General features: G+C 34.1%; 2 long non-coding RNA genes across 2 annotated transcripts; both read left to right on the plus strand.

The window, feature by feature from the left end:
- Positions 1–4,855: 4,855 nt before the first annotated feature.
- LOC135782831 (uncharacterized) lies at positions 4,856–7,373 on the plus strand. Its single transcript, XR_010545503.2, has 4 exons — positions 4,856–4,915; positions 5,417–5,481; positions 5,608–5,706; positions 7,289–7,373. It is a non-coding gene; the product is annotated as an uncharacterized lncRNA (long non-coding RNA).
- A 1,391-nt stretch (positions 7,374–8,764) lies between these two features.
- On the plus strand, positions 8,765–11,722 carry LOC135782571 (uncharacterized). Its single transcript, XR_010545436.2, has 3 exons — positions 8,765–8,894; positions 9,688–9,775; positions 10,645–11,722. It is a non-coding gene; the product is annotated as an uncharacterized lncRNA (long non-coding RNA).
- Positions 11,723–14,427: the final 2,705 nt, after the last annotated feature.

Below are 14,427 nucleotides of genomic sequence, written 5' to 3' on the forward strand. Positions count from 1 at the left end.
TGGCTGTAGGCCATCGCCGATGTTATTTTTAGACAAAACACATTTCACACGGCATGATTTTAAATCAACGACAGGTTCAGATATTGAGCATGCCAAATATCTCACAGGTGTCTGCCATCCACCTGGTGTGGCATATCAAGATGCTGATTATTGCACAGGCATGCCTTAGGCTGGACACAATAGGCCATAATATACATAACCATTGGTTAAACGCAGTACAGTCCATATTTAATTACAGTTTCTAACAGTATGTGGGCATTTTTAAAATGTGATCCGTTTGTGAGCGTGTCTGTGAAATGAAATTCAGGCTACAGTCTAATAATCTAATTATGAGATTTAACTTTTGATTTCAATGACTGATTTCACGTTGATTTCAATCTTTGACATGACCTCAGTTATAATTAAAGATATCAAGGTTATATTTTCACAGAATGTTCTTTACATTATGTAGGATGATTTATGTAGAAAACAATGAATCACTAATAATTATTCAAGGTAGGATCAAAATTTTTTTAAACAAACTTTACAATAAATTTCATTTTATTTGAATCGCATACAAATTAAATAATTTGAATAAAAAATATTAAGGGTAAATATGACCAGGACACATTCTTCTTCGTGTTCAGGAAGGTTTAATGTTTTAGTTGGCTTCTTTTCTTTGTGTTCATTTTTTTCACTTTATAAATCACCCCCATGTTTTAAATCCTCCCCAGACATCAGACGACCCCAGGCCGGATCTGGACCGGATCCACACCAGAGCTGCTGAGTTTAGCGCGGATCTGGCCCAGAGTCATCTGCTGTCTGGGTCCGTAAAGATTATAAAACAATAAAATCCTGTGATGAATAATATATAATTGTTTTATTTAAATATTTAATCTTATACTTCACACTGATTTAATTTACATTGAAGGATTTGTCTAGACAAAATATATGACCAAGTATGATAATAAATCAATATTTTACAGCTAGTTTTTACAGTTAATTAATAAAAAAGATGTTTTATCTTCCATTGCCACATCATAAATGTCCACTCTCAATCACCTAGCTAATTAAAATACTAAAGGTCATCTCTTTATTGCTGCATACATTTTTACCTGACATTTTCCTGCTTTCATATCATTATTTTTAATATATATGCATACATATGTATTATATTTTGCTTGAAAATGGTAGAGTAATTTGTTGTTTTTGTATCTTCACAGTTAAAAAGCTATTATTAAAAATAATAGGAGGAAAAGTCTAATACTGCATTTTTTGGCTAAAACATGGTTCGCTGCTTTGTTTTATTACCAAATGTGATTCCACTTATTATGGAAAAGCAGTGGGAGAAATCAAAGAACTGTTGAGCGTTTGCTTTGTTTATTGTATTTCATGAACGACAGTCACACTAAAAACATGGAATAAATGACACATTATTCCATAGAAGTGTGCAGGGTCATTTTGTGTATACACACTAATGTACCTACAGAGAAGCTATTAAATTTTTCCACTGTAATTGCACAGGACAAAAGATTGTCACACATTGACTTTATGCGGGGCATGTTGTCACACTCTACAAGGTAAGTGCATGCAACGGAAACCCGCTTTTAAAAAGCCCACACTATTATTTTAAATAATAAATAATAAAACAACACAAATTTTAAAAGTAACGTACAAAAATATAAATTAATTGTTTGTGTCAAAAAAAGATCTTTAAAATTACAGTCGACTATATTTTTTTATGTGACCTGATTCAACCTTTATATAACTTAACAAATGTAATTTTTTAAAGTTATGTTTTTGGGTCTTTTGTGCCTTTATTTAGACAGGATAGTGCAGCCTAAACCGATAAGGTTTTGGGTGGAGATAGGGGAGCAGGACTGGCAAAGGACCTGAGAGATGGGTATTGAACTTGGGTCGCAAGGAGCACACTGGTGCTTTATATGTTGGCACATTAACCACATTGCTATTGGCATCGACCCAATGCATGCGTTGTTTTAACCCAACTACTAGGTGATTACAACCCATGGTTGGGTAATAATCTATCTATGTCCCTCTTTTTTATCTCGTTCACACTAATTAAAACTCTTAATGGATTTAGTTAATACTGGATCTGCTTATACTGATTGTGACTAAGATCCCAGCAAACACAAAACGTTTTTACAACGTTTCACAACGTTGTATTTTGGTTGTAATTAGGTAATGTTGCAGCACAACGTTTTAAAAACGTTTTAAAAACGTCACCCTAAATTTTAAAAAACAATGTAACCAAAAAAAGACGTTTTTAATACGTTGTAAAGACACCTAATTAGTACGTTTTTTTTTAGGTAGTAAAAAAACGTAAATATCACGTCTGTTTACTACGAAAACAAAACCAGACCAAAATGAACCATTTTTGAGACGTTTTATTTAGGTGTTAAAATAACGTAATCATAACGTTGGAATAAAACGTAAATATCACGTCCGTTTACTACGAAAATAAAACCAGACCAAAATAAACCATTTTTGAGACGTTTTATTTAGGTGTTAAAATAACGTAATCATAACGTTGGAATAAAACGTAAATATCACGTCCGTTTACTACGAAAATAAAACCAGACCAAAATAAACAATTTTTGAGACGTTTTATTTAGGTGTTAAAATAACGTAATCATAACGTTGGAATAAAACGTAAATATCACGTCCGTTTACTACGAAAATAAAACCAGACCAAAATAAACCATTTGTAGGACGTTTTATTTAGGTGTTAAAATAACGTAATTATAACGTTGGAATAAAACGTAAATACCACGTCCGTTTACAACGAAAATAAAACCAGACCAAAATAAACCATTTGTGAGACGTTTTATTTAGGTGTCAAAATAACGTTATCATAACGTTGGAATAAAACGTAAACATAACGTCTGTTTACTACGCAAACAAAACCAAATCAAAATGCAATGTTTTTTTTGCAACGTTTTGTTTAGGCATGACTGGGTTGGTAGGCATTTTGCTGGTGGGCCGACGCACTTTGGGGGCCGATACGGCATTGATTTTTGCCAAAGACTGCTCCATCATGCAGGGCCAGCGGCTTGCCTTCTGTTGATCACAAACGCGCCACAGACGCAATAGCTGCTCCGCTTAAAATATCGCTTTACCCTGTCTATCCATCCCTCTCTCTCAAAATGGGAAGACCAAAGCGCAAAGGTGGTGCTAAAAAGTTGCACAGTTCCCACTCGCAGCTTTTAGATATAACATAACATATACTTCTCTTCTTTAGAGTTCATTTGTGTTATTTTAATGCCGTGGGCGCATTATTGATGCGATAAAGCAACTTTAATACGCGAGCGTGCATTGCATACCCTGCTTAAAATACAGCTAAACCAGCACCAAACCAGCATGGAAATGATGCGGGTCGATGCTGATTTTTTCAGCAGGGTACGTGCAGTGGGATTTCCTTCACTCTCACACAAATCTCGTTGAGCAGCTACATTATACAACTCTGAACTGGCTCAGCTCAGATTTTGCGTGTGCTTGCTTATACTTAAGTCCTTATAAAGTCCAGATATATTTTTATTTAGCTAAACTGACAGAAGTGCAAACATTACAGATAACCCCATAACACTTGTAACACTTGCTGGAAAATTCTATTTAAAAATAATGAAATACTATTCTATCTACATGCTAGATGTGAATGTTTTTGTTTATATAGGGTAAAACGATAGAATCACGCACATCCAAGTTAAATGCGGGTGCAGGATCAAATCAATGAATAAGTAACAAAAAAGAGAAGGATCCGCACACCAAACAGCTCCCTTTCATAAATTTATTAGGAGTGACGTTTCGGGTCTCTACAAGGACTGAGGAAGGGTTGTAGAGACCCGAAACGTCACTCCTAATAAATGTTTTTGTTTATAACAGATATCCACATACTGTAGCGATCCAGATACTGATGTCTCCCAGCAAGCAATAGCCGTCATTTCAACGTCTCGTTTCAGTATAGACCCGATATAGCCGGGCTGTGCCTAGCCCACTTCTAGCCCAATTAAACTTTAATTTGGTTACATGTGGTTTTTGACAAAATAATTTGTGAGATGGATGCTATTTTATCATGTAAGCAAAGTTAACAGCGATTACAAGGTATTTCTTTTCATTTCTTTAAAGTGTTTTATGCATCGTCTGTACGTAGTCATAATTTAGCTCATAAATAGACCGACTACGAATAAACCACGTTTAGCCCAGAAATAACCATGAATTTAATTACATGTTGTTTTGCCAAAATGATTTAAGAGATGTATGATATTTAATAATGTAAACAAAGTTCAAAGCAATTAAGGTATTTTGTTTCATTTCTTTAAAGTGTTTTATGCACCGTCTGTACTAGCCACTATTTAGCTTACAAATAGACCGACTACGAATAACCCACGTTTAGCCCAGAAATAACCATTAATTTAATTACATGTGGTTTTTGCCAAAATAACTTGTGAGATGTATGGTATTTCATTGTGAGCAAAGTCAACAGCGATTACAAGGTTTGTTTAATTTCTTTAAAGTGTTTTATGCACCGTCGTACATATAGCCACTATTTAGCTCATAAATAGACCGACTATGAACAAACCATGTTTAGCCCAAAATAACCTTAATTTAATAAAATTTTGTTTTTGTCAAAATAACTAATTAATTTATAATTTATGATATTTCATCAGGCATGCAAAGACACCAGTGAATTTAAGATGTTTGGTTTTATTTATCTTATCTGAATATCTGCTGTCACGCATAACATTCATTATTTGACCGTATTTCAAAGATAAACAAAATCCAGTTACAACTCCGAACCGCTAGATGGCAGCAGTACACAAACACGGGGCCATATCTCACGAGAAAGATTTCCGCTGTTTGAAAATCAACAACAGCGAGCAGCCAGGAGGAAAGCAATCTACCACACTCGTTTGGTTTTGTAAGTGTTTTTATTATTTTATTTTACATGTGTTTAAAATTGATTTACTTTATTTGTTGTTGGAATCGCGACATTCTTGCGGGTAACTTAACAGTATAACGTAGTAAGTAACCCATGTTTTATAAAACCTAAACAGTACAACCTGCAATGTAATAAAATAGTGGAGGTAAATGAGTCTATGTAACGTTACACTGAAGATCAACATGAGTGATTTGTAGGCTGCTTTTTAGCAACAGCAGTAACTTAGCTAAGTTATTACTGTGTTGCTTACCGTAATGTAGGCAGTTTACAATTATGCATGCAGAGATAGATTGTGGGGGAAAGCTATTTTTCCATATGGATTTAACTTACAGGCCTTCAGTTTGTTGGAAAAAAGAGTTTTATTGTGTTAGTGAGGGAAAACTTGCAGGTCAGTGGGCATTAACCTTTAAGGTTTGTAAACACTTGTACACTGAAGCATACAATACTGTACAATTACTGACATAGGCATGTGCTATTCAGGTGTCAAAGCTGTGCGAAACTGGAGGGAGAAACTTGAGAGACCGTGCCGGAAGAATGCTGGACAGGTAAATTCTCTAAACCTGCAATATTAATCAGACATTGTGGTGTCAACACAGTCTTTCATGTGGTCACAAAAAATCAGAAAATATTTCAGTCTGCAACTGTTAACGACATTGTCTTTTGTATTTTAGAGTTCACTAAAATTCATTAATTTCAAAGTTCAACATGCATGGTGGTGGTCCACTGCAGAAGCAAGCATTTGAAAAAACATCAGTTCTCAGTTATTAAAGGTAAGTGTGTTTGTATGTAGTTTTAGGCTGAATGGTGTTTCACAAAATAATACTTTTAATATGACATTAGGCTATATGAGGAGTAATTGACGACAGTCCGGTACTGCCTTAATATTTTCTAAATATTAAAAGCCCCAGATTAAATTACTCTTTGCCGATACAACAGTTAACTCACCCATAGAATATTGTTTAGATGTCTTATTTTTAGACATTTGACAGGTTTTATGTCAATAAGAATGTATTGTGAATATTTTATGCTTGGCATCTTAAAGGGTAGGGTATTTGATTTTGAAAAATACTAACTTTAGCCTACACGCACCAACCAGAAGCACACTCCTATCTCATTAACCAGTAAGACTGACAAAGTGAATAACATTACCAAAATAACCAACATAAACAACTGTTTTTAATCCAAAATAAATACAGCACGTTTAGAAATTTGAAAAGATAAATATCATTACACTAATTCGTAAACAAACTACATAAGCAACAAGTTTCATTAAAATACAATCTGAAACCGTTAAAATAGAATCACACTGCATACCTACCTTTCCAAAAGAAACACTGCAACGACCCTTTCAGACCTGTAGCTGTTTCCATCTTGCAGAAAAGCAGTGAACTTACCAATGTTAATTTGGGTTTTTGCTCTTTGCTCATCCAGATGTTTTTTTTTGTTGTTTCAAAATGTCTTTCATTTTGTAGCTCCTGTGTCAATTCAGCAGGAAAGTTTATTTGATTCTCCCTATTTTTACAGAGCGTGAACAGGTTGTGAAGTGGCATGCAAAACACGTTCACAGAAGAGGGGCAAACATTTTATGCGTCCAATTATGGGCCGTAATGAGATTCTGGCAGTATGATAACCATAAGCAAAAATACCACGGTGTTGCGGTATTGCCATTGTGACACTAAAATGTGTTATTTTCAAATGTCTGCATATTAAAACATCAACTTTTCAACTGGACACAATACATTTTATTTTTAAGCAACAAACAACGTTTATGTCAGGTAAAAATAAAGCCTTTAAATGATAATATTCTTTCAATTGTAAATGTAAACACGAATTCAATTACATGATTTAACTCACTTTGTGTAAACACAGTTCATACATTGAAAAACGTTTCACAGAAAAATTTTGTGGTTTTTTTAAAACCTTGACTCTGAAAATCTCTGTATACCTTCAAACCGGTAACTGGCCCATGCCCACATCCAATTATTGCATTCGGTCAGGGTTCAATGATTTGTTGAACGTTTTTTGGTCCTACGCCTTTTACAGGTGACACAAATATATAAAAATACACATTTAGACCACTTAACGTAGTGATTGCTATCAAGACTTGAGGAGACTTTCAACCAGCATAACTAAAATGTTTCTCTGGATCAAAATCAGATACCCTGCCTTTAAGCCTCTTTTGCTAGTTCCAAAATGTCATTAAACACACGCAGAGAAACATGCACTTAATGAGAACGGTATGATTACTGTTGCCTGTCAATATTTATATATTACTTTTTCAAAAGAGAATGACTATCACATTTAACATAAAGCAAAAATACTTGTCTAATGCATTCTTTTCATATTTGTCAGATGCTGTGTTGAACAACTTCCCAGCAGCAACAGAACTGGAAGTGAAGGATGCAATGGGGGCATTTCAAACAGGCACCAGGGAGCACGGGGGGGGGGGGGTTATAGAAATTAGTACAATTAATAAGTTGACGTGAACTGAAGATAGTTTGTTAATGTTTAGATGTTATTTCATTTTTAAAATTGTATTTTGTTATATATGCTTTTATTTTGTTACTCTTTTTATTCTTTTTGTTAAGTAGTTTTTCTTAATTTTGTCTTATCTGAATTTCTATTGTATTAACAATATTTTTTTGTAATAAATTGCATGATTGCATGTTTATGAGAACCTTTTTTAATGGATTAAAAATAATTCTTTAGCCATTCTTTTGTTGTTTATTAGACACACACGTGTAGTCGTTTAATAGCCGTCTATTTAACGGCTAGTCTATTCTTGGGCTATGATAGACGTCTACTAGATTTTCACTGACAGCCCAAAATTAGCCTTGTTTTAGCCTAGACCCACATTCATCATCTATTAGACGTGTATATGTAGACGTTTAATAGCCGTCTATTTGATGACTAGTCTATTCTTGGGCTATGATAGACGTCTACTAGATTTTCACTGACAGCCCAAAATTAGCCTTGTTTTAGCCTAGACGTCAGGGGGGTGTTTAGACGGCTACTAGACGTCTATTAGCCGCAAAATTGCTTGCTGGGGCTCCCTCATAAGCATCCTTGGATCACTGCATATAAATAGCTTAAGTATTTTTGAAAGGGCCACACACACACAATTTTTTTTTATAATTGTCAATTATGTGATATTGTATTTACAGTTCATTTTAATTAATGAAATTTACATTTGTTTTCTTTCATTATCTTGTAAACTTATGGATTAGTTGTAACACTGTGTTACTTTAACTTTTCTTTTTAAAGAAAAGTTTTCAAGTTGGGTAGTTGTAGGAATTGGATTTGGTGACTTACACACCCAACTCAGAAATGGAAAAACAACATGTGCATATGGCTCCATAAACGTTGAGCAGTAAAGGAATAGTTCTCCCAAAAATGAAAATTCTGTCATCATTTACTCACTCTCATGTTGCTACAACCCGGTATAAATGTATTTGTTCTGATGAACACAATGTAAGATATTTTGAGGAATGTTTGTAATTTAACTGTTAATAAGCCCCATTCACTTCCATAGTAGGACAAAAGTATACTATATAAGTAAATGTTGCTCCCGAACGGTTAAATTACGAACATCCTCAAATTCATGTTCATTAGAGCAAATACATTTATACAGGTTTAGAATCTTAGGATTAGAATAAAATACTAGCGTAATAGCTAAAAAAAAGTTAAATAAAAAGATTAAATAAAAAGATTAAATTATCCTATATGACAAAGAACAACCAAAAGTTTTAAATTCACAATTTAATAATAATTTAATGCGATTTAAATTGTTTATGTAGTTTTCTAAGATGTTTATTTATGTAAATGCTGTGTGTGTGTTCTGCGGGTGCTGCCCCTTTAAATCCGTTGAAGTGAAGTCAGTTACCATGGAAACGAGGCTACAAGGAACAACAGAAAGCGGCAAAGCTCCGTGTCTCTATGGTTATCTTCACTTTTTCAGGTAAGTTTTGTCCCTCAAATTACAAAAATAATACAAACAACTGTGGTTAACACCTACTTGATACGCTTTTGTTCAATATTTACCTCATTGAAATGGCTTGTGTCTTCGAGAAAAGTCCGTTAGCATTTCCGTTAGCATGGTGCTAGCGCTATAGTTTTAGCGCTTGTTTATGAAAGTTTGGGCGATTGAGAACATCTAAATGTGTCGATGGGAGGTTTTAAAAGCGTTGTAAATGGTGTCAATGCATTATTGGAAGTATGTTAATTTGTTTAACCTAAAATATGCGATGTACTCACAGTCTATGGATGTACTGTTACGTTAGGCAGTAGCAACTTAACATGGGGCGTCAAAATTAGCTGAAAGTATTACAAGGTTTTATCGTAAATCAGTACAGATAAAAAGTTGTTCTCTGATTTCAGGAGTGACAAAATAACCCCTCTATAATAGAAAATAAGCTCAAGATTTCTGCATTTTCGAATGGAGCTGCTGACAGAGATGTTTAAAAAGCTCATTCAATCACTTCATATGCACTTCCCAACGTAATCTTGCATCTTGTTATTTTCCTTTAAAAAAATGTATTACAGTTATTTAAAGGTTTTGACAAACATGAGTGACACTGTGCAATATATAATAAATAAGTAAACCTAAAAACATAAAATTCAGATATTTTTTGTGTATTCTATTTTTTGTATACCATCCTTTTTAACGTTTCAACTCTACTCTTGCTGGTTTCCTTTTGTACTGCATCCTAAATATTGTTTGCTCTGTGACAAGTTGCATGTTATGTTTTTAGATTTGTCCATGCTGATGGCCATGCAGCAGAGTTCAAGCAAACCTGTCAGAAAACATCTCTAAGGGGCTATGTATGAACCATATGGCTAGTAAGTAAGACCTCAAACTTAAACACTACTGTTCAAAAGGCTGTGATTTATTTATTTGACAAAAATACAGTGAAAACAGAAATGTTGTGAAATTATCACAATGTAGATTATCTGTTTTCTTTGTAAATATGCAGTTAAGTGTAATTTCTGTGATGCAAAACAAAATATTTACTCTCACTTCTAACAAACAGAAGTGCAACTTACCATTTTAGGGGAACTCTAAAATATTTATTAACACAACAAACAACATTGATAATAATTGAAAATGTTTCTTGAGCATCAAATCAGCGTATTAGAATGAACTCTGATAGATTATGTGACACTGAAGACTGGAGTAATGATGCTGAAAATTCAACATTAATCTCAGGAATAAATTACAACTTACAATATTTTCATATAATAAAAGACATTAAAAAAATCTGAACCTAAACCTTTGAATGGCATTGTAAATTATAGTTATGATGGCTTGTTCCTCCAACTTAATGATACTATTGCATATGTAGTTTGTTCCATAGAGACTGTCTCGGTTCCACAAATAATGAGGAAAAATTTACTAAGGAATCCAGAAAAAATCAGATTGTGATTTGAACCAGATAATTGCTTAATAAGGTCACAAAATTATTGGTAGTACCCAGGATGTCAAAGTCCACAAAAGGTGGCAGAGCTTTTTCACATTTTACTCCCAAACTCTTCCAGTGTAAATCTAGAAAAAGTCCTACCTTTTTAGCCAAGCATTCACATAACACATTTTATAACATTGTTCTTAAGTAATGAAAAGTATTAAACAAGTGCACATGATCATATTTTGCTTGAAATAATATGAACAGCAGCTATGGTAATCCTTTTGCTTTCCTGTTTTTATCTATCAGGATACCCATACAAGTTACAGAAGCTCCAGTATGGATCCAGCCTCACTTGTAAAGACTTCAGATGACGCCTACACTCTCAGAGACTTCAGATGATGGCAACTAGATGGACATACAAAACTGCCAAACATTATATATATATTGCACTCACTGCCTCAAAGCATAGGTTTGCAGATTTTCAACCCACGTTATATTTTTACAATAAATTGGGGTATTTGAAAAGACAATGTTAACGCTTTTTTTTCTTGAGTTAAACTTAAATTCCCAATTAGTTCTTGACAATACTCTGCCAGATGACAGATTTCATATTACAGACATTGGAACAATACAAAGTGGGTTGGAAATCTGTAAACTTCCTTTATAATCATAATTGTCTGTTTAACTGAGCATGACTTGAAACACATGCCTTGTATTATCTTAGAGCTAAATGATTGCTGTATTAGCATTACTTCGTTACTTAATGAGATTAATGCGTATCCCTAGTTTCACAGACAAGTCTTAAGCCTATAGTCCTAGACTAAGACACATGTTTGAGCTGTCTCAATTGAAAAGAACTTTTAATGCGAGATTTTAAAATAAACCAGTGCCAGTGATTTGTCTTAAGATAGACACCAGTAACAATTTTTTTCTAAGGAATGTTTATTAAAGATGCTTAAACATCTTAATTTAACTAAGGCATAGTCTAGTAGCTTTAGCTAAGCCCTGTCTGTGAAACCAGGCCTTTATACATTTTCTTAATGCATTAAGATATGTAAGTTGAATTAAAAGATTAAATTCGGTTTAAACTTTATTGGTAAAACATACCAAGCAGATTAGCCCAGAAAATAAACCAAATGTGTTAAATTACAGTTTGCTGGACTATTGTATGAATTTAATAATTATTAAAATCCTCATACTTGTTTGACAAATTAATATATCATTATTGAGAACTGAGATAGGTGGTATTATTAAATATTTGGTTTAACACCTTACAATGATTTTAATTACCATGCAAAGTGTTACATTTCTTTGGCATATTGTTTAGTTTTGTTTTGTTTTTAGTAAACGTTTCCAGTGTTTGTATACAATTATTTTAACTTGATATATCTGTTATGGCGTCTTTGACAAGCTATTAAACTTTTTTTTTTTTTTGTACATTATTTCATTGTTCATAATATATATGTTTGTCAGTTAGACGTTTTGTCATATTAGGTTGCATTAAATTAAATCCTTGTAGGTCTTAGCATAAGATATTTTCTCCAGTGATTTGTCAGTGTAGCTAACGGGTCCTTAGAAGAATTGTGTTAAACATGAGTTCAAAGCCTACTGGAAATCTACTACATATTTTGCGAACCTACAGTTCAAGTCTACCTCCAGAAGGATTGAGAGCTCTCAGGTTTGATGATTAACGCGTTCTTTCTGTAAACGCCCAACGCGTTTCGGCACGTGCAACATGAGAGGTATTTATAACGTTTTTTTCACGTTGTGAAAAGGTTGTGATGACGTTATTTTCCGACGTATTTAATACGACCAAATGTCGGGTTTTTTTAACGTTATAAATACGTATTTTTACAACGTTGCAAAAACGTTTATATTACGTTATCAAAACGTTTTTGCAACGTTGTGAAAATACGTATTTATAACGTTCAAAAAACCCGACATTTGGTCGTATTAAGTACGTCGGAAAATAACGTTATCAAAACTTTTTCACAACGTGAAAAAAACGTTTTTATAACGTTTTTGTGTTTGCTGGGATGTTTAATATCGGCCCTGGAGCCCTTCATCTTCTCCTGTCCCACTGCTGTTGTCCATTCACAACAGTACAAGAGTGTGAAATGAGACATGCAGGTCTTAGATGAAGCATTTATGATGTCTGAATAGGAATATAATGATTTTGGTTAAATCGGCCTCTTGTGGATGGAGATAATGTGATTGCAATGTGCACCACGATCCTGCTATCATTACAAAAAATACAAAGCGTAGGAAATGCATGGCGGAGGACAGTGCATTCGATGTGTGCGGTGAGACAGGTCTTTATATCGGTTCTTATTAGTGAAGATCATTACACTGTCACATCATAGTTACATGCACACAGGAGAGTAAGCCCACATTTGAAGATGACAAGTTGCATAAAAATGTAAATGGACGTATTGATCTAACCTTTGTTAGGTGTGTGTGTGCACACGCAAGAAAGAGCATGAAGTGTGTAAAGCCCTCATATATATGTCATGCTACTCTAAACAATCAATATGAGTGCAAATAAAAATGTTAACGTCTTAATTTTTATGCTCTGATTGGTCGAAAGTTATAAAAAGCCTAGAAAAGGTTTGGTTTGTACATGCTTGCTTACTTGTGAGACAAACATAGATAAAAATGTGACCCTGTCTGTGAAAACCCAGATAAAGTCAATGTTTTGTGATTTGTTTTCTATACTGTACATAATGTAAAGAACCATGAAAATATAACCTTGATTTCTTTAATACTCACTGAGTAAGATCATGTCAAAGACTGAAATCAATGTGAAATCACAGACAATGTCCTTACAAACTTTCTTGTGAGTACATTAAAAGGGGTCCCTACTACAAATTAAACTTTTGCATGAAAGTCCTTAATAATTTTACATTTACTGTCTGCGTGCGTGCACATAAACGTGCACACGTTTATAGATCCCACAATGATAGTAAAACACAAGTACAACTATACTGTAAAGACCACTCAACAACCCCCACAAGGAAACATAATAAACATACTAAATAATGTTTTAATTTAAACCTGAAAGTGCAGAAAGATTTATGCAAGATATAATATATCATCAGCCCAGAATTGAAGCAGGAGTTAATGGAAATTGTAATAAGTGTTACGCTTATTGGACACAAGCATGAACGTACCTGTACACAAACTCTGTGAACTCACACCGAGAAATGGGGAATTTCCCTGGAACGGGAAAATTCAGGGAATGAAAAATTCATGTTTGTTTCCTGAACACATGCACCTGCTTGGCAGTTTTTGTGCAAATACAAGTGTATTTGTGTGTATGTGTTGCATGTGATGCTCTGTAAAGACCTGTCGCATTAACCCTTAATGCTATTGACATTTATAGTCCCTAAAGTCTAGTGGAGGTCATTGATGGCTTTCTCTTTAAATGCCACATTGTAAAAATGACACTCATCTCTCCCGCCTCCGCCTACATATAACTGCCAACGATCCGATAAAAGCTGGATTACGACTGCCCAACACATCTCTGAATACTTTGACCTTTCACCTGCCCATTTGCACTTCACAACTTGTTTTAACTGTGCCTGCCCACCACATAAATATCAGACGCTTTACAATCCATCCGTAGATTTCCAGACATTCTGAAGCCAACAGACGATCAAAAGCACATGCCAACTGTTTTCCAGGAAACTGCTGGTCTTGCGTAGGCGAGGCATACAGACATACTGTAATCACAGCACAAAACAGACCATATGGAAAATATTTACTCAAATGATCACGTCTTTAGGGCAAGATTTTAAAAAATATAGATTTTTCCGTATTTAAATGTCTGTTTAGCGAAAAACAGCATGAATACTGCTAACCTGACAGATGTTAACTGGCCAATCCAGTAATTATTTCTTCCTCAAAAGCGTTAATTGCTTCAACCTGACTCTTAAAACCAAATCTGTGTTCCATTAATTTTAGAAGCGTACGTAAATCATACGCAAACATGCAAATATTAACAATATAATTGTGTTCATTCAACACAATAAATATGTTAAACATTTTGGGGCGGTTTCTTGAACAATTAACATTTATAAAGTTGACTAT

This window comes from Paramisgurnus dabryanus, chromosome 15 (assembly GCF_030506205.2).
Source record: "Paramisgurnus dabryanus chromosome 15, PD_genome_1.1, whole genome shotgun sequence".
NCBI classification, from domain to species: Eukaryota; Metazoa; Chordata; class Actinopteri; order Cypriniformes; family Cobitidae; genus Paramisgurnus; species Paramisgurnus dabryanus.